Below are 23,698 nucleotides of genomic sequence, written 5' to 3' on the forward strand. Positions count from 1 at the left end.
ATGTATGACGGATGTACCAGCAGCACACTGTACTGAAACTACACGCAATAAAAAGGCCAAAATTAACCATGTCATTATTACCCTCATTGTTCATAACAGCTTTAGTTGTTAGGGATTCATTAGGGATTATTAGGGACAGTGATACAGTAAGTAACTACAGACTTCAGTAAGTAACTTTCCTGACCTCTGTAACATCCGCCCAGTAGAGAAGTACAGCGTAACGTGCAGGAGTGTAGCGATCAGTGTATTTAACATGAGCTCATTTGGGACACAGAAGAAAAATGTGGATGTTGGGGTAATAAAATGATATTGTAAGGAGAAAAATAGAGACAGTCCAGAATAAACTGGCTTCATGCAGGAAAGGCCTCTGTAGGCGTAAATCCTCAGGAGGCCTCTTTGACAGGCCTCTAGGGGCCTCAGTTGAGGGGGAGCCTTGGTTCAAGGACGGGACATCCGGCCAAGCACTGGAAGAAACAATATGGGCAACACCAGAAGAACCAATATGGGCAGCCGGTGATATAGAATATGATTGCCTTTAAAAAAATAGAAGAAGTTCAGTATGAACCAGATGGTACCAAGAACTGGTTGGTGTAAGTGCTGAATATCAGTTTGCATACATTGAATAATGTTTGGTTTGGAGAACAATAGTGGAACCTGGACAAGCTTTTATGAAAAAATAAACATGGTTATGAAGAAAATGTATAAAGGTGAGCCCACCTGAGACTGTTAGACATTCTCCATACAACGCCTCGCTTGTAACACTGAGCTCAGAATAAAGACGGGACCGGCTCTTCTCTTCAATTAATTCCAGAGTCTGCATCTTTATTTCTGTTTAGTGTGCACTGAGTAAACAGTCTTGAATTTAGGAAGATCTACGAACAACATTAATCGGTGGCCCGTACATGGAACAATTGGATCGATTGGTAACGGACCCACGCCGTGCGCAGGACAAAGCACCAGCTGCCGGACGAGCCAAAGCTCCACTGTTCTGTGACCGAGGGCAGAGTCCACACGCGCACTACCAAAGGTAAGCAGAACCCCTGTTAAAACATCCTGCACAGGTGGGATTCAGACCTCGTCCTCAGAGCCGTGTAGTCGGGTTTTGGGTCTTAAGGGTGCAGACTGGGAACTGAAGGAGTGAGAACTGCCTGTTCAAATAGAAAATAACAAAAAAGGAGTGAAAGTTAGAAAATCAACCAGTAAAAGTGAAAATGGTTTCACACAAACGTACTATAAAAGGAAATAGTGATAAAGAGAGAGAGAGAATGAGGAGAATGAAGAGAAAGAGAGAGAGAGATAAAGCGAGAGAAAAAGAGAGAAAGAAAGAAAGAGAGGCAGAGAGAGAGAGAGAGAGAGAGAGAGAGAGAGAGAGAGAGAGAGAGAGAGAGAGAGAGAGAGGGATAAAGCGCTCCAGAGACATAAAAGTGCTGAAGAGATGAATGTGAAGTGGTGTTTGTTTCAGTCGTTTTGTCTAAATGTGGCCACAATGAGTGAAGTGTAGAATAAAGGAGCTTGTGAGTAAAATGGCGTTGAGGGATAAGTGATGCATGTTTTGTTTAAGAACTGTCTGCTGTAACACGGCCACAACCAGGTTAGTGTGTCCCAGTGCCACACGTACCCTTCAGTAACTTTGTACGGTTACCATTAAGATAATAACGGCAAGCTTGTAGAGGGGAGTTACTAAAATAACGAAGGAAGTGACTGGGTATGAGAGATCCGCCTAAACGTGATCATATCCGACTGTAAAAGTGCAGACATAAAAGTACAAACGTTTCAGAGATAAAGACAAACAAAGCAAATGATAGAGATACGATGTACGTAAAAGAGCCAGAATGAATTTCAAACCTTGCCGGTGACAGTTACGGCCAGAGGGTGCGTACACACTAAAGCAGTAGCGAAGGGAGAAGGGTGGAGTTAAATATTACAGGATAAGAAATTCAACCAGAGTGAGTGGCGATTGATAGAATATTGTAATGGTGAACATTGAATATGCTCAAACAAACCCTGGCTAAGTGTGTTAATAGATGGTGGAAATTCATGAGGTGACTTAGGTTTGAGGGAAGAGACCTGCGGTTAAAGTACTCGCATGGACAGCGATTTGTTGTGCGAGACACAGGGAGTCCAGACTCATTTTTGGCTGGTGAAAATATATAGAAATTCAGCAGGTGTGGAGTGTTAATAAATCTTAAATTGTATCAACTAACCGATTGGCATAATTTGGAGGAGGCAGAGGCTGTTTCCTCATCTTAAGTTAAGGGAGAGGATCAGGAGGGCATGAAAACAGGATGTGTTGTCTGCGGTGCTGAATTTGTTGCCGTCCAGCCCAGTGCCGTTCGAACTGCTGCCGACTCCCGCTGATGGGAGACGGTGGATTGGGAACGGGGGCTGATGACCTCCTTGGTGGTTGGCAGAGTTAATTCACTGAGCCCTGAGTATTGGACACAGGCATCTGTAAATGAGGCAGAAACAGTGAAAAAGGTCATTGCTGTGGTTAATTGGAGTGAAGAGGCTTTGCTAGTCCCTATGAGCCAGCAGAGAGAAGCAGCTCCAGTACTTACAGAGTTGGGCTGGAATAAAGAGCTGCTTAGAGGACGAGCGATTAATGACACATGCGTGATTTATTGGCTGATGCAATGCCATTGTGTGGATGTGAGCAATATTAATTGAAACTGATACATGGCTGCTTATAGGGCGAGTTGTTGGACATTTGTGTTTACAAAAGAAAAGAATATTGTGGACGTGGAAAAGAGCAACTGGCTGGTGGCCGCCTGTCTGGAGATTAGCGATGACGCGTGAGGATGAATTGATAGAGACATTGAAAGCTGATTCTAATCTAGAGGCAGTTGTGTTGCACCACTTCAGGTCTGGATGGAGGTGGAAGGTGGAGTCGAGAATTCAGCATTTGTTTAGCTGCCCCAATACTGGTGAAGTGGTGAAAGAAGATCACTACAAGTATGAGGTGGTACTGAATTAGCGAGAGGTGACAGATGGCTCGTTACCATGACGAGTGTGGTGTGGTGCAGGTTTATCATAATACAGAGAAGCTATGGGGTAGAGAGAAAGCAGAAGCTTCTGGATGGTGTCATGTGGATCATGATGTGCTAAGAAAGAGATTTTTGTTATGCTGGGAAAAAAGAACCATTATACAATATTTTAAGACAGCGAACACTAAGAAGATCCAAGCGTCTACAGAATCAGCCAGATGTTCGGAGCTCAACATTCCCCACACAGCAGAGTGCTCTCATAGGGCAGGAGGTGGGCGTGGCAAACTGAGGCTTGGAGTGGCTATCTGGGAGAACTGGCATGGCTACTTCACACCAGAGACGCTGTGAATGGCAGGAGGGACGCAGTCATTTGAATACGCCCAGAGTAGCAGGCACTGTGCTACACACCCTCACTGAAGTGAGATGTATTGTGTGTGAATGCATGTGGATGTGTTTATGCATATGTGGGGGGGTGTGTGTGTGTGTGTGTGTGTGTGTGGTCCTTGCTGCATGGTTGAAGCCAGAGGTAAAACACACACATCTCCTGTAGCCTCCATGTGTGTCCTAAGTGTGTCCTAAGAATGTGTGTGTGTGTGTGTGTGTGTGTGTGTGTCTGTCTGTGTCTCACCTGCAGTCTGATCGTGTTTTCGTGTTTCCTCTTCATGTCGTTGATGTGCCAGGTGACCCTCTGCATGGTGTCGATGGCCTCCTGAACCACCGCATGCCTCTCGGATTCTTTCTCCAGGTGAGTGGTGAGCTCCTGGCCGGTGACACCAAACAGCTGAGCAGAGACCAGCACAGAGTGTACACACACACACACACACACACACACACACACACACACACACACACTCACACTCACACACACACACACAACACACACACACACGTATACACACACACACACACACACACACACACACACACACACACACCCACACACTCATATACACACACACACACACACACACACACACACATGCTCACACACTCACTCACTCACACACACACACACACACACACACAAAGCTGTAGACTTTGCAAGTCTCCAGATGGAATATAACACCCATTCAAACTGTTAGACTTGGAGAATGTGCGTCTTTGTGTGTGTGTGTGTGTGTGTGTGTGTGTGTGTGTGTGTGTGTGTGTGTGTGTGCGCGAGCATGTGTGTGTTTACGCTGTTCTTACCTTGGATAATTAGTGCAGTACTGTGTATAAATATGAAATTCTTCACTCTGTAAAACAGTGTAGGGACAGCTCATCAGTATACACAACATTACACACTCAACACACACACTGCACGCATGCGCACAGGGCAGCGTACAGTCGGGAGTGTGTGTGTGTGTTCATGCACAGATGCGGTGTGTTTACGCCAACTCTCCTCGCTGGAAACCCCTCATTCACTCAGACCAACAGCATCAAACACTGGTGGTAAAGTACAGGGCTGTCGGATCGTTTGTCACTCTCTCAAACGTGTGCAGGATGCTACAGATACATCTGCTATGTATACATCCAGGGGAAACGCACTTTTCCACGTGAAAAATTCTAAATTGAAGAGCAGCAACCACTCCTGCCTCTACAGGCCTGGAACCAAATGTCATCTTAAAACACAACCAGATGCGTGTGTGGGATGACAGTATTCCACATCTGACAACATTCCCAGAATAAAAAGCGTCATCAGATCCAAGACCATTGCCAGATCCAAAAGCATTCCCAAATGTGTTATTTCCCACATCCAACAGCATTCCCAGTACCAACAGAATTCACAGATCTAACATTCCAACGAAACCGACAGCATTCCATAAGTCTTAATGACTGATTGATTCCATAACATTTCCATCAGATTCACTTTAGTGAAGTCTAACACCGGTGAGTGGGACATTACATGCTCAACTCTACACCCTCAACTCCACACTCAAATAATTTCACATGAATGACAAAAATCGTAAACAGTAAACTTTAAAACCATAAAAATGCCTTTGGACCTTTGATGTTTATAGATATTAGTTCCTTGGTTACTCAGTTTACCCAGCAGGCCAGACAGACACATACAGGTCACAGAAAATGTTCTGCTGACAGATTTGACAAACTTGAGTCCATAACAGTCTGCACAAATGTTTGTGTCTAGGCAAACTTCTGTGCATCTCTCTCTCTCTCTCTCTCCCTCTCACTCTCTCTCTCAACTCAATTCAGCAATGCTGGCAGGAATAAGTTACATTATAGAATAAGTTACATTATAGTTACATTATAGAATAAGTTACATTATAGAATAAGTTAGATTGTAGTTACATTATAGAATAAGTTACATTATAGAATAAGTTACATTATAGTTACATTATAGAATAAGTTAGATTGTAGTTACATTGTAGTTACATTATAGAATAAGTTACATTGTAGTTACATTATAGAATAAGTTACATTATAGAATAAGTTACATTGTAGTTACATTATAGAATAAGTTACATTATATTAAAGAAATTAGAGGAGAGAACAAAAGAAAGTACTTTACAAAACTGTGGGTGAGTGAGTGTGTGTGTGTGTTTGTGAGTGTGTATGTGTGTGTGTGTATGAGTGAGTGTATGTGTGTGTGTGTATATGTGTGAGTGTATGTGTGTGTGTGAGTGTATATATGTGAGCGTGTGTGTATGAGTGAGTGTGTGTATATGTGTGAGCGTGTGTGTGTGTGTTTGTGAGTGTGTATGTGTGTGTGTGTGTGTTTGTGAGTGTGTATGAGTGAGTGTGTGTGTGTGTGTGTGTGTATGAGTGAGTGTGTGTATATGTGTGAGCGTGTGTGTGTGTGCGTGCGTAAGAGTGTGAGTGTGTATGTATATGTGTGAGTGTGTGTGCATGTGTGTGTGTGTGTGTGTGTGTGCGAGTGTCTGTGTGTGTGAGTGTGTGTATATGTGTGAGTGTATATGTGTGAGTGTGAGTGTGTGTGTGTATATATATGTGTGAGTGTGTGTGTATGTGTGTGCGTGTGCGTGTGTGTATATGTGTGAGTGTGTGTGTATATGTGTGAGCATGTGTGTGTGTGAGTGTGTGTGTGTGTGTGAGTGTGTGTATATGTGTGAGTGTGTGTATATATATATGTGTGTGTGTGTGTGTGTGCGAGTGTTTGTGTGTGTGTGTGTGTGTATATGTGTGTGTGTGTGTGTGTGTGCGCACGCGAGTGTGTGTTTGAGTGAGTGTGAGTGAGTGAGTGTGTGAGTGAGTGTGTGTGAGAGAGAGAGTGAGTGTGTGTTTGAGTGAGTGTGAGTGAGTGAGCTTCAAGTTTCGAGTTTGGTTTATTTGTCACATACATAGTCATACACAGTATAACTCAGTGAAATGGTTGAGAGTGCTCTGTCCAAACTGAGGAAAAGAAAACAGGGGTGCATAGAGAAATATATATATTCTATATATGTACAAAAATATATTAACAATGTATGTACAATATGTATATTATGTTTATATACACAATGTACAATGTATATGGTTGTGTATATATATGTACACAATATACAGAATGTACAGATCCATTTTGTAAACGACATACTTACAGTTTATGTTACATGGAGGTAATAGAATATCTATATATATACAGTTATGTTACATGGTGGTGGTGGTCCCCACAGTTTATCAGTTTCCCTGATTCAGGGCCCGAATGGCCTGTGGGAAGAAGCTCCTCTTCAGTCTCTCTGTCTTGGTCTTCAGGGGGCGAAAGCGCCTCTCTGACCTCAACAGAGAGAAGAGTCTATTGTTGGGATGGGTGGGGTCCTTCTCAATCCTCCTGGCCTTGGTCTGGCACCGCTTGTAGTAGATAGTCTGCAGGTCAGGAAGGTCCGTGTGAGTGATGCGCTCTGCTGAACGCACTACCCTTTGGAGTGCTTGTCTGTCCTGCTTGGTGCTATTCCCAAACCAGACTGTGATGTTCTCCGTGAGGATGCTCTCGATAGTGCAGGTGTAGAAGTTCCGCAGTACCTTGGAGGGCAGTCTGAAGTCTCTTAGGCGTCTGAGGTGGTAAAGACGCTGACGAGCCTTCTTTGCCAGGGAGTTGGTATGGCGGGACCAGGACAGGTCCTGCGAGATGTGAACACCAAGGTACCTGAAACTATCTACTCTCTCCACTGTGGTTCCACTGATCCTCACAGGTTGGTAGTGCCGCTCCTGCTTCTTGCTGCAATCCACGATCAGCTCCTTTGTCTTACTGACGTTTAGGAGGAGATTATTTTCCTGGCACCAGTTTTCCAGGTGCTTAATCTCCTCCAGGTAGGCCCTCTCGTCGTTGTCCGAGATCAGACCCACGACGACGGTGTCGTCAGCAAACTTGACAATGGTGTTAGAGCTGGAAGTGGCTGTGCAGTCGTAGGTGTGCAGTGAGTAGAACAGGGGGCTTAGGACACAACCCTGAGGAGCTCCAGTGCTGAGGGTGGATGAGGCGCAGTTGCCCACCCGTACTGATTGTGGTCTGTCTGTTAGGAAGTTGGAGATCCAGTCACACAGGGATGTATGCAGTCCTAGATCCCCCAACTTAGTAGTGAGTAGGGAGGGGATGATAGTGTTAAATGCTGAACTGTAGTCGACAAATAGCATTTTAACATAATTTCCCCTCCCTTTGTCCAGGTGGGTCAGTGTGGTGTGGAGTAGATGTGCAATTGCATCATCAGTGGAGCGGTTGTGGCGGTATGCAAACTGCAGTGGGTCCATGGAGGCTGGCAGTGAAGATGTGATGAAGTCTCTGACTAGCTTCTCAAAGCACTTCATCACGACTGATGTGAGGGCGACAGGGCGGTAGTCATTGAGGTCGGAGGGTCGAGGTTTCTTCGGGACGGGGACGATGGTGGAACGCTTGAAGCTGGACGGGACGATACCGAGCGTCAGGGAAAGATTGAAGATGTCGGTGAATACCGGGGCTAGCTGATCTGCGCAGGCTTTGAGGCTTTGAGTATAAGTGAGTGTGTGTGTGTGAGTGTGTGTGTGAGTGTGTGTGTGCCCACAGAGAGAAAAGGGGGGTATTGTATTAAGCATATAGTGTATTAAGTGTATATGTATTAAGCATATAATGTATTAAGTGTATATGTATTAAATGTATATGTATTAAGCATATAATGTATTAAGCGTATATTGTATTAAGTGTATATTGTATTAAGCATATAGTGTATTAAGCGTATATTGTATTAAGCATATAGTGTATTAAGTGTATACGTATTAAGCGTATATTGTATTAAGCGTATATTGTATTAAGCGTATATTGTATTAAGCGTATATTGTATTAAGCGTATATTGTATTAAGTGTATATTGTATTAAGCGTATATGTATTAAGCGTATATTGTATTAAGCATCAGATGCACTGTCAGAACACACAAGCATGCACACACACCACACCTCAAACACCCCCCCAAACACCACACACACACACACACACACACAACCCAGCTCATCCAGTTCACCTACAGAAAGGGAAGGTGTAGGTTGAGAGAGGGAGAGTGAGTGGTGGACAGGGAACAGTAAGAGGGAGTGAAGGATGCTCTGGGCTCAGATTTCATCTGCTCTTCCTCTGCGTCAGACTGCAGATATGCACGCTTGACATTACATCATAGCCACATCTCTCACACACACACACTTACTTCCTAAAGATAGTGTGTGTCTGGTGACTAATATCCATAATTTACTCTCACTTCTTGCCACACTGGCTTCACGTAGGTACTGTGCCAGTATACACATCACACCTGTACCGTGTGAAGACTGAGGACAGCATACAGATCACACCTGTAGCGTGTGAAGACTGAGGACAGCGTACACATCACACCTGTATCGTGTGAAGACTGAGGACAGCATACAGATCACACCTGTAGCGTGTGAAGACTGAGGACGGCGTACACATCACACCTGTAGTGTGTGAAGACTGAGGACAGCGTACAGATCACACCTGTAGCGTGTGAAGACTGAGCACGGCGTACACATCACACCTGTAGCGTGTGAAGACTGAGCACGGCGTACACATCACACCTGTAGCGTGTGAAGACTGAGGACAGCGTACACATCACACCTGTAGCGTGTGAAGACTGAGGACAGCGTACACATCACACCAGTAGCGTGTGAAGACTGAGGACAGCGTACACATCACACCTGTAGCGTGTGAAGACTGAGGACAGCGTACACATCACACCTGTAGCGTGTGAAGACTGAGGACAGCGTACACATCACACCTGTAGCGTGTGAAGACTGAGGACAGCATACAGATCACACCTGTAGCGTGTGAAGACTGAGGACAGCGTACACATCACACCTGTACCGTGTGAAGACTGAGGACGGCGTACACATCACTCCTGTACCGTGTGAAGACTGAGGACGGCGTACAGATCACACCTGTACCGTGTGAAGACTGAGGACAGCGTACACATCACACCTGTACCATGTGAAGAATGTGGACAGCATACACATCACACCTGTAGCGTATGAAGACTGAGGACAGCGTACAGATCACAACTGTACCGTATGAAGACTGAGGACAGCGTACAGATCACACCTGTACCGTGTGAAGACTGTGTATTACACATCACCTTCAGCCACATGGAACTCCAGGAAGATCCGTAAATCACGGTGACCTTACTACTGACCGCTGCGACGTCCTGAGCTTAAATATACACATGGCTCATCTGACCCCACTCAGCAAGATCTAAATCAAAAAAGAACCACTACAAATAAAGAAACTAATCTGATCTACAAAACACATGTGAACAGCAAAGAAACTGCAGAAACGCAGCTAAAGTCCAAACCCCAGATACGCAGCTCCAGACTCACCAGACGACTGTAGCTTAAAGCAGGAGCTTTCTCCACACTTACTGGAGGCAATGTGGATGATAAAAATAAAGACTTACCACCTTAATCAACAGACACTGTTTTCATTTGACACTTTATTCAGTAATGTAGCAAACTATGAGAATATACTAAAACATTAGCGTAGGCCTACGTTTGCTTAATTTTATGCAGTTTCTCTCAGTCACAATTTTCTAAATAAATTGTTTTATAAATAATTTTGTATATAATATACTTCTACAAATAACATTAGCTAATGTTAGCTACTAGCGTTCTTGTAAACATGATCAATATTTAATAAATAGCCAGATGATACAACTCCAGATATCTTATTAAAGCCTGGCCTGCTCTAACTGAACCCGAGAATGCGATGAGGCTGTTTAAACACGAGACCCCTGACGACCTTTCACCTCTTCAGGTTCAGAGCAGTAAAGCCTGGTTCCAATTTCCGGCCTGAACAGTACTGACTAACTGGGCGGTGATGTTGGACACTGAAGCTGTCAATCAGCTGGGGCCACGCCCACGAAGTTAAAGGCGACAGAGGAAAAAGGAAAGTTCACACACTCGTTTTAATGTTATTTCTAGGGTACAACAGATTATTGGAAGGTAGCTGGAATATATAACATTCTTTGCAGAAATATTTACATTTAAAAGTCAACTGTGCAGGGCCTTTACACATAACTGCTAAGCTTTTAAAATATTTTGAGCTTCATGAAGGGTTTGTGAAGGGCCTTTGTTTTGTGTGTACTCATAAGCTCATAAAAACAGTTACATGAAAGAACAGTTCCCAGCAGATGCAGTCAGTCTCTTCTGCCTGTCCACCACCCGATCCCCCCCTCCCTCTCTCTCACCTGAACGATGCTCTGCAGGTCTTGTACGTAGGTTTTCTCCGTTTCCAGGATCTCTTGAACCACTCTGTCCACGTAAGGGACTTTCCGCCCCTCCCCTGGATGACCGCCGTCCGCGTCCTCCTGATTCGTCGGCGCAGGCGTCCGTCTTCCCGTCTCCGCCTCCTCCAGCTGATGGGCGGGGACAAGCTCCAACCGGATGGCCCCGGAGTCTTGATCGCGCTCAGGGGTGGAAACCGCACGGCCCCCCAGCGAGCAGTGGCTGTCCCGGAAGGAGGCGGAGGAAGAGGTGGAGCCATAGCTGATTGGTCGTTCACTGCAGTGGGAGGAGTCCATGCTTTGCGAGGAACAGTATGTAAGGGCGGAGTTTCTGATAAACCGAGCGGGCGGCCCTAAGACCGTCCCTTCAACAACGGGGAGCTCCGGCAGCGGGAGTAAGACATCAGTGGAGAAAGGGTACTCTTCTGAGAGAGAGAGAGGGAGAGAGAGAGAGAGAAAGAGAGAGAGAGAGAGGAGAGAGAGAGAGAGAAGGAGAGAACTAAAGTTAGTCCCACATATTTCTAGTTATTTAGTCTAAAGGTAATGACAAGGTGGTTTTCTGGACTGTCAACACTAACCTCACACTTACGTTCATGGTCTTTACCACCACGCAAACCATGAACATGTGTGGGGCCCCAGAGACCAGGGGGGCCCTAGTGGCCCCAGAGACCAGGGGGGCCCAGAGACCAGGGGGGCCTGGTGGCCACAAGCAGTTTGCTGATAATACTAATCAGGACTGTTGAGCACAACCATGAAACATTTGTGTCACAGCAGTGCCCACAAAAGAAAGAAAATGAAAAAAGAAACCAGGAGGGTTCGTTCTGACTCCAGTAAGAAGGTCAGAAGTGTACAGAATGAGTAAATATTTCAGTTTGTAAAAAAATTTAATTGTCTTTGATTAGGGCCCCAGAAATGCCAAATCCACCCCTGCTGTAGCTGATATCTCATAGTTCAGTCACTCATTGAATAGGTTCTTCTGAAAGGAAAAGAAGCCATTAGGCTCATTTTAGTGTTTAGTTAGAGGTGCAGGTACCAGCTGTTCTGGGGTCAGTTGAGCGCCGGTTGCATCTTTGCTAATTTGGTACCCACAATACACACAGTACCCAACAGTGGGTACCCACTGTAGGCTACACTCCATAACATGAGCCATAACATAACAGTGTAGACTACACACCAGAATATCATCAGATTGTCACTGTTTCTATGTTTAATTTAATATTTAGTATGTGGGTAAAACCATATGACACCACTCGGGTCTAGACCTCCACGTCCTCGTGGTTAGTTACAGCAGATGCCCCTCCGAGTGCTGTGTGAGAACAATGGACGCCACAGGAAGAATGGCAGCCCCAACGCACTGGGGAAAACCAAACTAAAACTTCCCAAACAAAACCAGAAAACAGGGAGGAACTTTAATGGCTAAGGGAAGCCTTCAGAGAGAGACAGACTTGAGAGGGGAAAACTGAAGAGGGGAGGGGACGTGTAAAAACACAGACACCCTCGCAGCACAGAAGTGAGGTGTAGCACGAGGGCTCACAGACCTCAATACCTGAAGTCTCCATCTAGGAGCTTTGCTCAGAACTTTAGCAAAGACCCAGCACTGAGTGACTGGCTCACTGGGCTTATATAGATCTAGTCCAGCTGTTGGGCATCAAGCCTGATTAGTAGCGTGGTTGACTCAAGGCCTCCCTCTGGTGGCCGGAGGGGTCCTCGGCCTGGTGCAAACCCTTGCTTACATTCACAAGTCATCAGATGGATCATACTGTAGAACAGCTATGAAATCAGCTGATAGGACAGTGGCTGAAAAATGAGGGTAGATAGGATAAGAACTGTCACACAATACATTTTAAGTGCAGAACATGGAGAATTATTAGAACAAGTACCAAATAAGATTTGAACTCAACAGCATACAGATGTAGGTTTAGTTCAATCAGCATGTGAAATACAAATACAAGTAAAACCCAATGCAAAGCTTCCATGGCAGAAACAGTATCCACTTAGTGCGGCATCTTATGAGGGAATAAGGCCACTATTGAAGGATTAGTAACAGCAGCAGTTCTAATTGAAACAAAAAGCCCTTGCAACACCCACTAAGAAAACTTAATTCAGACAAGTGGTGATTAGTACATGATTTGCGTGCAATTAATGCAATAGTACAACCTGAAACACCAGTAGTACCCGATCCACATACGCTGCTCTCAAATATACCACCAGACACTGTAACGAACTCCCAGACACAGGTAAGTGAGGATCCAGCTTCAAGAGTTTATTGGCACTGACAGGAATGGGTGCGAGGCGGATATGAGTAGCAGTCGTCAACGCAGGGGGGTTCGGACAAGGAGAGTCGAGGGTACTGTTCCCACTGCAAATCAGCAGGCACGTACCTGAGTAATCCAAGGGGCTAAGAATGAAGCGAAGTCTGAGGAGGAAGCAGAGGTCAAAAGCCAGAGGAATCAAATGGAACAACGAACGCTCAGTATGCACGTAGGGATACAATACTTAATGAGTTGGAGGTGGGAAACTGGGATGTTATGAGGGTGTCTGGAATGAGAGACAGGTGTAGCTTATCAGTACTCAGGTGAGTCTGGGCGGGGAAAGGCTAATGCGCTGGAACGATGCTGTCACAGACACCAAGCATTACACAATGATAGATTTCTGTTCAGCTTTTATCAGCATACCATTACACAAACAGTGAAGACATTTGTTTGCATTGACCTATGAGGGTAAACAACATACATGTAATAGATTATCACAGGGGTACTGTGAAAGTCCATCAGTGTTCAGTAGGGTAGTGGCAGCTGACTTAAGTGACACTAAAGTAGAGAGCACCATCCTGCAATATGTAGATGATTTGTTCATTTGTAGAAAGACAAAGGAACAAAGCTAAAATGATTCAGTCACTGTACTGACAGCATTAGCAGAGAAGGGGCATAAAGTTAATAAAGATAAGCTACAGTAGTGTGCCACTGAGGTAGACTACTTAGGCAGACACCTAAAAGGGGGTGAAAGGTCTATCACACCATCCCACATTAAGGCAGTCAGAAATGCACCTAAACCCACAACAGTAGCAGACATGTTGACATGTTTAGGAATGGCTGGATACAGTAGACAGTGGATTTGTGATTTTGCCTTGAAAACTGCCCCATTAAGAAGACTCATATGTAGTGCAGGTCAACAGAACCTGAAAGGTCAATTAGTTTGGGATGCTGAAGCAGATCAAGCCTTTGAGACTATCAAAACAGATTTATAAACAGAACCAGCTCTGGCAAATCTAGATTACTCTTTTAGTCTTTTCAGTTTTATGTAGCTGCTAGGAATGTCTATGCAAATGCAGTGTTAACTCAAGTAAATAACGGTCAGAATCAGCCCATTGTTTATTTTAATACACAGCTAGATAAAGCTGAACAGGGAATGCCGCCATGCTACCAGGGTTTAGCCGCAGCAGCCTATGCTTATGAAAAACAACATCTAGAACTATGGGACACAAAGCTGAACTATTTACTAGTCATGCATTGCATGCATTACTCACATCCCCGTCATTTGTAATCACCAATGCTAGATGGACAGGCTATGATGTTATTCTATCAGCACCTGAATTAACAATATGTAGGTGTACGAGAGTGAATCCTGCAACAAGATTGGTTACTCCAGATGAGGGTATTGCACATGATTGTGAAGTAGAAACTACCAGCTTCTTGAAGCCAAGACAGGACTTGTTTAGTGAAGCATTACCATCTACTGACCAGGTTCTGTTTGTAGATGGGTCTTGTTTTAAAGGACCAGAGGGTAATTTAGTGGGATATTCAGTGATTCAGTATAAACCTGATGATGATGAATATGAGACCATCTTCAAGACGAGTGTTCCACAGCCCTGCTCAGCACAGTTAGCAGAAATAAAGGCATTGACAAGTGCTTGTCAGGTAACAAAGGGAAAACAATTAACTGTATATACAGATTCCACATACGCTTATGGTGTTTGTCATACAGTTCAGTCTGGGCACAAGGAGGGTTTGTTAGGGCAGATGGAACCCAGATTAGTCATGGACAGGCCACATCTGATTAAAGAATTACAAGCATCAGCCAGTGTGTATGAACAGATAATTGGGGGAAAAGGGGGCGGTTCCATGGTCTTTGGTACAGGCCGCATGGTCTGTATGTAGCCCCAGTGACCTTATTGAAAAGGGGGCGGTTCCATGGGCCGCATGGTCTGTATGTAGCCCCAGTGACCTTATTGAAAAGGGGGCGGTTCCATGGGCCGCATGGTCTGTATGTAGCCCCAGTGACCTTATTGAAAAGGGGGTGGTTCCATGGTCTTTGGTACGGGCCGCATGGTCTGTATGTAGCCCCAGTGACCTTATTGAAAAGGGGGTGGTTCCATGGTCTTTGGTACGGGCCGCATGGTCTGTATGTAGCCCCAGTGACCTTATTGAAAAGGGGGCGGTTCCATGGTCTTTGGTACGGGCCGCATGGTCTGTATGTAGCCCCAGTGACCTTATTGAAAAGGGGGTGGTTCCATGGTCTTTGGTACGGGCCGCATGGTCTGTATGTAGCCCCAGTGACCTTATTGAAAAGGGGGCGGTTCCATGGTCTTTGGTACGGGCCGCATGGTCTGTATGTAGCTCCAGTGACCTTATTGAAAAGGGGGCGGTTCCATGGTCTTTGGTACGGGCCGCATGGTCTGTATGTAGCCCCAGTGACCTTATTGAAAAGGGGGCGGTTCCATGGCCTTTGGTACAGGCCGCATGGTCTGTATGTAGCTCCAGTGACCTTATTGAAAAGGGGGCGGTTCCATGGTCTTTGGTACGGGCCGCATGGTCTGTATGTAGCTCCAGTGACCTTATTGAAAAGGGGGCGGTTCCATGGTCTTTGGTACAGGCCGCATGGTCTGTATGTAGCCCCAGTGACCTTATTGAAAAGGGGGCGGTTCCATGGTCTTTGGTACGGGCCGCATGGTCTGTATGTAGCCCCAGTGACCTTATTGAATATACTGATACATGATGCTCATGGGCTGACACACGTGCACAGGAAGGAGGTAATAAGGAAAGTTAAACGAGATTAGTGGTCTCCTTATTTAGAGCACTGTTAAACTAACTGTGCAGTATGTGTTGAATACATTTGTAGAAAGTGGCAGGTCCATTAGGGCATATTCCCACCCCAGATGGTCCATTTAGACACATAGTGATGGATTATGCAGATATGGTGAAACCTTTTGGAAAGTTCAGCTACATTTTGTAGGTAGTTGATGTCTTCAGTCGTTGGGTAGAAGCACAAGCTACAGCAAAAGAAGACGCAATATCAGCAGTTAAGTTTCTAATATGAGACGTCATACCCAGATTTGGTATGCCTGATAAAATTAGTTCAGACAATGGCCAACACTTTGTTAATAAAGTGATCAATACTATAGCATAAGCACTTAGAGTGAAGTGCAGACTAGTACGTGTCTATTATCCTCAATCACGGGGTATAGCTCAGCGTCTAAATGGTATTCTGTAAGCCAAGATTGCTAAGTTATGTGCGGATAGCAAACAAAACATTTATTGGCTAAATGCCTTACCATTAGCTTTAATGAGTATGAGAATGACAACTAACCGTAACATCCATCTCATTCCACATGAAATGCTCACGGGACGTCCCTTGCCTTTTACTTATTTAAGGGGACCAACTAAAGGACCTAACCTTGAACAACTGTAAGGTGAACCGGGGGAGTATGCAAAGTGCCTCACAAAAATTCTCAAGGAAATCTTCACTCAAGTAAATGTGCAACTGAGGGGCGTAATCAAGAAATTGAAGACAGACTGAAAGAAATACTACCCGGAGATTATGTGTATGTAAAAACTTTCAAGAGAAGTTGGCAGGAACCCAGACGTGAAGGACCTTATATAGTGGTGTTAGCAACACCCACTGCTATAAAGGTGGAGGGATGTCGAGTCTGGATTCATATGAATCACTGCTCTAGGGCCCTGGATTTACTGAAACCAGTGCAACATACAGAAACACAACCACAAGCTCCACTGCCGGACAAGGGACTAGACAATAAAGCTGATGAGACAGAGCCTAGCGCAACTTCCAGACCAGTGACACGCAGTATCACGCGACAAACACCACCTGCTAGACCACTTACAGCCCGTGAGGATCCCAATTGAGAGTCTTGACTACAGATGGTAAACAGTCATTCAGACTCCAATGCAAATAACACAGTAGGGATGAGAGTCTAGCGCCACCAATACTGTCTCCATTGAACATCCTGTGATGATTGGATCACAGGTACATCAAGGACTAACTAGTCAATCATGAAGTTTCCAAGGAACATTGATGGACTGGATTGGGTGAGAAGAATGAACTGCATATTGTTTCTATTGGTTTATATAATTGTTTCTACTATTTGGTTTTCACACAGAAGGAACCCAGTTGGTTGTGATAACATGTCAGGCTGTGATAATTTCACTGTTATAGCGGGCTTGAATCACACGAGTGCTCTTAACTACACCAACCAGACAGCTACCCAGAGGTGTGTACGTCGCAAACACAGCGTTGCCTCCTCCATGCAAAGGATGTATACTGCATTTACACATCCAGATAATGTGTGATTATCATACGTTAGATACACAGCTCGTACCATTACAAAAGATAGTTGCATTGCATGCGCTAAAAAGGGAAAATCAAGCCAATCATTTTGCCTCTTCGATTTAACTCCTCCACATGCATTAGGGGAATGCCATGCGCCTTCTGCTGTCTGATGTATAAAAGCTGCACCCGTTATGCTTCAATAAGTAGGCCAGAATGCAGGCACTTCCTGAACAGGTATAATAGTATCCTTTCACCCGTCCATGTTATATTGTAGGAGGTCATGAAACTGACATAAAGGCAGAATGGTTAAACACGACAATATTTCCAGATCGTTTTTATAGTACGGGAGGAACAGGTCCGAAGATGGGAAATCTTTCAGGGAAATGTGAAAGAATTTGGATTTCAGACCATGCCCCTAGCCGTGTGAACAGTATAAATGCTACCCTCAACTACTTTGATAATGCAACTGGTGAAATTACATACTTGAGAATTTTGCCTAGTCATGCCCTAATCACCACTTATTGGGACAGTGTAGTGGTTCCTGATGTTTATTGGGACAGTGTAGTGGTTCCTGATGATTATTGGGTATGTGGACATAAGAGATTATATGTGACCCTGGCAGCCAAATGGACAGGTTTATGTGCCCGAGTTATGCTATTAGCGCGATGTTCTGTGATTCCAGTACCAGAACCAGCATTAACGGAAACTCATCGTTATGCTCAACAAACACATCATCACATTGAAAAGTGTGCTGTAGTACCAGAAGGTTTCGATGATAAAGTTCACCTTGATGCTATCAGAGTTCCTAGGGGGGTTCCAAATGAATTCAAGGCCAGGGATCAAATTGCAGCGGGATTTGAATAAGCACTTTTGTGGTGGGTTACGATAAATAAAAATGTAGATTGGATAAATTACATATATTATAACCAGCAGCGTTTTACTAATTATACTCATGATGCATTATCATGAACAATTAGAAGCTACTTCATTAATGAACTGGCAGAATCGGGCTCCCCCCACGAGTCACGTGGTACGGCCTGCCGTGTGCAGGGGCGTTCACCCATGTTTGTAGCCACACCCCCGTGAAGGCGCGCACCTGCACGGGATTACGTGTTAATGTGTGTCTGTCTATCTAAACCCCCATCAGTGCGTGCCTCACCGTCGGTCATTGTTAGTCTGCTGTTATGTTAAACACGCATGTAGTCCTTGTTAAGTGTTATTGTGTTGTGTTAATTAAGTCGTGTCTTTTGTTAATATTGTATGAGTGCCACACTGTTGTTTGTGTTTTTCGTTAATAAATGTTTCACCTTATCGAGGGAGTCTGTGTGTCCTGCTCCACGCCCATCGGCACTCGGGCCACCAGATTCGTTACAGTTATTAGCAGAAAAGGAGGATGTTTGTGTTCTGTTTGGAGAATCCTGCTGCACATTTATTCCTAATAATAATAATAATAATATCACAATAATAATAATAATATTACAGCTCCCAACGGCTCCGTAATGAGAGCTGTATCCAAATTGAAGGTGCTTAAACATGAATTAGCTGAGAATTCGTTTGTTGATTATATTGTTACTGGATGGTTCGAGTCAATGTTGGGCCGATGAAAACAAGTCATTATGTCAGCACTGACTAGTGTGGTAGGGGAATTGCTCTGTTAGCGTTATGCGGCTGCTGCGTTATTCCTTGTGCTAGAGGTTTGATCGTAAGGGCAGTTGATAAATCTGTTTCTTCCCAAATGTGTACTGGATATCCACAGTTAACCATCTCTACATTACCCTGGGAAATTACGGCTGTATGTGAGACACAAACTGACACATCTGGATGGTGCTAACTGGGGTTAGGTAACACATTTTAGATTGAGGGTGACATTACAGCTTTAGTTCATCACTGAGCGTATGCCGGTTCTTAGTCTCCCCTTCCAAATAATGGTCCATTTGAGATACTTGATGATAAAGTTGGTTGGCAAAATGAGGTCGTCTCAGCTGGGGGCTTGGGCTTGTTAGATTCCCAGACTTCATCACCAGGGGTGATGTGTTTTATAAATAGTTGACAATTCAGCGGATGGGTAATTTACTTTTATTTTAAGAAGTTTTGTAATATAAACTTGAATATCCCGACCTGCTGTGTCACCTATATGGCATCAGCTCCTGGTGCATAGGAGATGACTGAGAATGTGTGGGGATGGTCCCTAGGTAGGCTGGACAGCCAATGACAGGTAAGATCCTGGCCTGAGTACAGGACAACCTAAGGCAGGCGCAGTCACATGACCTGCCACACCCACATGCCTTTAATCATCGGTGATTTGTTGAAGGGGGAAATGCGGGAGAATGATGGACAGCGGATGGTTTGTTTACTCGTACGCTACACTATGCATGATCATTTAATACCCCACCAGTACATTTGTCATTTTATACTGTTTTCTTTACTGACTTGGATTTCAGTATTTAATCAGTATTAACTAATAAATATAGTATATATTAGTTGTAACTGCATACAGCAAGAGAACCTTCCTGACTTCATAGATGGTAAGGATTGTATTAAGCTTGCATACAGTAGTTCATATCAATATGTTAGTTACTCACAGTATTAGTAACTTTATGAAGTGTAATAACTAGAAGCAACAACTCAACTATCCTGCCTCATGTCTGACGATTAGATATGAGCTCTGCTGGAGGAGACAGACACCTGGGACACAAAGTACAGGTAAGAAGGAATGAAAGGTTGGGGAAAGTCAATTAACCCACACTGTTAAGTATATAATCAAACTATTAAACACTATATCATTAAAAGTATAGTCAATTATCCCACACTATTAAGTATATAAACAAACTATTAAACACTATATCATTAAAAGTATAGTCAATTATCCCACACTATTAAGTATATAAACAAACTATTAAACACTATATCATTAAAAGTATAGTCAATTAACCCACACTGTTAAATACATAAACACTCTACTAAACACTATATCATTAAAAGTATAGTCAATTAACCCACACTATTAAATACATAATTAAACTATTAAACACTACATCATTAAAAGTATAGTCATTTAACCCACACTATTAAATACATAATCAAACTATTAAACACTACATAATTAAAAGTAGTCAATTAACCCACACTATTAAATACATAATCAAACTATTAAACATGACATCATTAAAAGTATCGTCAGTTAACCCACACTATTAAATACATAATCAAACTACTAAACACTATCATTAAAAGTATAGTCAATTAACCCACACTATTAAGTATATAAACACGCTACTAAACACTATATCATTAAAAGTATAGTCAATTAACCCACACTATTAAGTATAGAAACAAACTATTAAACACTATATCATTAAAAGTATAGTCAATTAACCCACACTATTAAGTATAGAAACAAACTATTAAATACTATATCATTAAAAGTATAGTCAATTAACCCACACTATTAAGTATATAAACACGCTATTAAACACTATATCATTAAAAGTATAGTCAATTAACCCACACTATTAAGTATAGAAACAAACTATTAAACACTATATCATTAAAAGTATAGTCAATTAACCCACACTATTAAATACATAATTAAACTATTAAACACTACATCATTAAAAGTATAGTCATTTAACCCACACTATTAAATACATAATCAAACTATTAAACACTACATAATTAAAAGTAGTCAATTAACCCACACTGTTAAATTCATAATCAAACTATTAAACACCACATCATTAAAAGTATAGTCAATTAACCCACACTATTAAATACATAATCAAACTATTAAACATGACATCATTAAAAGTATAGTCAGTTAACCCACACTATTAAGTATATAAACAAACTATTAAATACTATATCATTAAAAGTATAGTCAATTAACCCACACTATTAAGTATAGAAACAAACTATTAAACACTATATCATTAAAAGTATAGTCAATTAACCCACACTATTAAGTATAGAAACAAACTATTAAATACTATATCATTAAAAGTATAGTCAATTAACCCACACTATTAAGTATATAAACACGCTACTAAACACTATATCATTAAAAGTATAGTCAATTAACCCACACTATTAAGTATAGAAACAAACTATTAAACACTATATCATTAAAAGTATAGTCAATTAACCCACACTATTAAGTATAGAAACAAACTATTAAACACTATATCATTAAAAGTATAGTCAATTAACCCACACTATTAAGTATAGAAACAAACTATTAAACACTACATCATTAAAAGTGTATCGTTGATAGGCTGCAAACAAAAAGGCTGACTATAATGGGTTCATGACAAAATTCATGAAAGGGAGGAAATGAGGTAATAAAATGATATTGTAAGCAGAAAAATCTGGATGGTTCAGAATAAACTGGCTTCATGCAGGAAAGGCCTCTGTAGGCTTCAGTGTAAATCCTCAGGAGGCCTCTGACAGGCCTCTAGGGGCCTCAGTCGAGGGAGAGCCTTGCTTCAAGGACGGGACATCTGGCCAAGCACCGCAAGAACCAATACGGGCAGCCGGTGATAGAGATATAGATATAGATCACGTTTAAAAAAATAGATGAAGTTCAGGATGAACCTGATGGTACCAAGAAGTGGTTGGTATAAGTGCTGAATATCAATTTGCATACATTGAATAATGTTTGGTTTGGAGAACAATAGTGGAACCTGGACAAGCTTTTATGAAATAATAAACATGGTTATGAAGAAAATGTATAAAGGTGTGCCCACCTGAGACTGTTAGACATTCTCCATACAATGCCTCGCTTGTAACACTGAGCTCAGAATAAAGACGGGACCGGCTCTTCTCTTCAATTAATTCCAGAGTCTGCATCTTTATTTCTATTTAGTGTGTATTGAATTTAGGAAGATCTAGGAACGACAACAGGAATGGTGATGTTTTCCTGTAGTTAGTAATGGCCTGAATGCCCTGCCACATATGCCGTGTGTCATCACTGTCTCTGAAGTGTCCACGGATCCTCTGTGCGTGTGTACGCTTTGCCTCCCTGAACACACACGACAGTTTGCCTCTCGCTTTTCTAAGAGCCTCCTTGTGACCTTCTCTGAAGGCTGAGTCACGGCTCCTCAGTAGCATGTGCACCTCAGCAGTCATCCATGGCTTCTGATTGGGGCGTGTGACGATCGTCTTGGAGACAGTAACATCATCAATGCCCTTGCTGATGTAACCAGTCACTGATGCTGTAACTTCTCCAGGTTAAAAGTAGCAGCCTCCTAGAATGTGATCCATGTCGTCTGCTCAAAACAGTCCTGAAGAGCAGAGATGGCTCCTGCTGGCCAGGTTCTCACCTGCTTCAGAAGCGGTTTCGGGCGTCTGACTATCGGTCTATATGCAGGAATCAACATTACAGATGTGATCAGAGTATCCGAGGTGGACGCGGGGCTCCGCCAGGTACCCACCGGAGATGTTTGTGTAATCGAGATCCAGCGCGTTCGCTCCTCTCGTTGCAAAGTTCACATGTTGGTGGAATTTAGGCAGTACTGACTTGAGATTTGCGTGGTTGAAATCTCCGGCGACAATAAACAGTCCGTCTGGATGAACGTTCTGCAGTTCACTGATCGCTCCATACAGCTCCTGGAGAGCCTCTCCTGTGATTATAAACACGGAGGTGAATGCCCGCGTTAAATAAAATGTTCTGCATCTGACAATAAACTCCACCAGCGGTGAGGAGTACTTAACGACAAGCACAGTTTTACGCCAGGACTCACTGATATAGACGCCGGAGACTGCGTTGTCTCCAGCGGCACGGATTGAATGGCGGTGTCTGGAATACTGAGCCACGTTTCAGTAAAGACTAAAACACAGCCGTCTCTGAACTCTCGCTGTGTAGTCTGCTGGAGTTTGATGCAGTCCAGTTTATTATCAAGGAGCAGACATTTGAGAGGAACGGAGATGGTAGAGCTGGTCTGCTAGGATTAGCTTTTAGCCTAGCACGGACCCCCGCTCGCTTCCCCCGCTCCTGCTTCCTTGCTCACCGCTTGCGGCGTCTCCTCCTCCGGCATTCGGACTCGGGCGACGCCGTGGTCTGCAGGCCTGGTTCCCATAGCAACCCGAGCACAGAGCGTCTGGACACGCCGTGGTCCAGGTGAGTTTGTGCAGTAAGTGTATATCTAATAAGTTGGTGTGTTAGGTGTAGCAGGCTCTGGTGGTGGTGGACATGGAGGTTGGTTGTTACCATGTATTTGTGGTTTACAATGCTGGAAAAGAGAGAGAGAGAGTGTGTGTACTAATAGTGTTTATTTAACTAAAGATCATAATGTCTACGGAGACTGAGGACGTGTTATATGCTGTTTGAAGTGGTTTTAATGTGTGAAATTGAATGTTTGCATGTGTGTGTGTGGGTGTGTCTATAAGATTCGCCATCAGAGGAGGGTACAATCCACAGGAATCTTAGAATTTACACGTGGTTTTGCGTCAAGGACGGAGTGCAGGAT

At 43.4% G+C, this 23,698-nt stretch overlaps 1 protein-coding gene and 1 long non-coding RNA gene across 2 annotated transcripts in view; both read right to left on the reverse strand.

Annotated features, from left to right (window-relative positions):
* The window catches only part of sh3gl2b (SH3 domain containing GRB2 like 2b, endophilin A1), a 98,227-nt gene that overhangs the window by 66,891 nt on the left and 7,638 nt on the right, over positions 1-23,698 (reverse strand). The window lies entirely within an intron of this gene.
* The window catches only part of LOC118240539, a 24,909-nt gene continuing 1,590 nt past the window's right edge, over positions 380-23,698 (reverse strand). Inside the window, exons 3-5 of the long non-coding RNA XR_004775474.1 lie at positions 2,205-2,449; positions 718-1,148; positions 380-533 (exon numbers count right to left, since the gene is read on the reverse strand). This is a non-coding gene — a long non-coding RNA (uncharacterized LOC118240539). The remainder of the gene's footprint in view (positions 534-717; positions 1,149-2,204; positions 2,450-23,698) is intronic.

This window comes from Electrophorus electricus, chromosome 22 (genome assembly GCF_013358815.1).
Source record: "Electrophorus electricus isolate fEleEle1 chromosome 22, fEleEle1.pri, whole genome shotgun sequence".
Lineage (NCBI taxonomy): Eukaryota > Metazoa > Chordata > Actinopteri > Gymnotiformes > Gymnotidae > Electrophorus > Electrophorus electricus.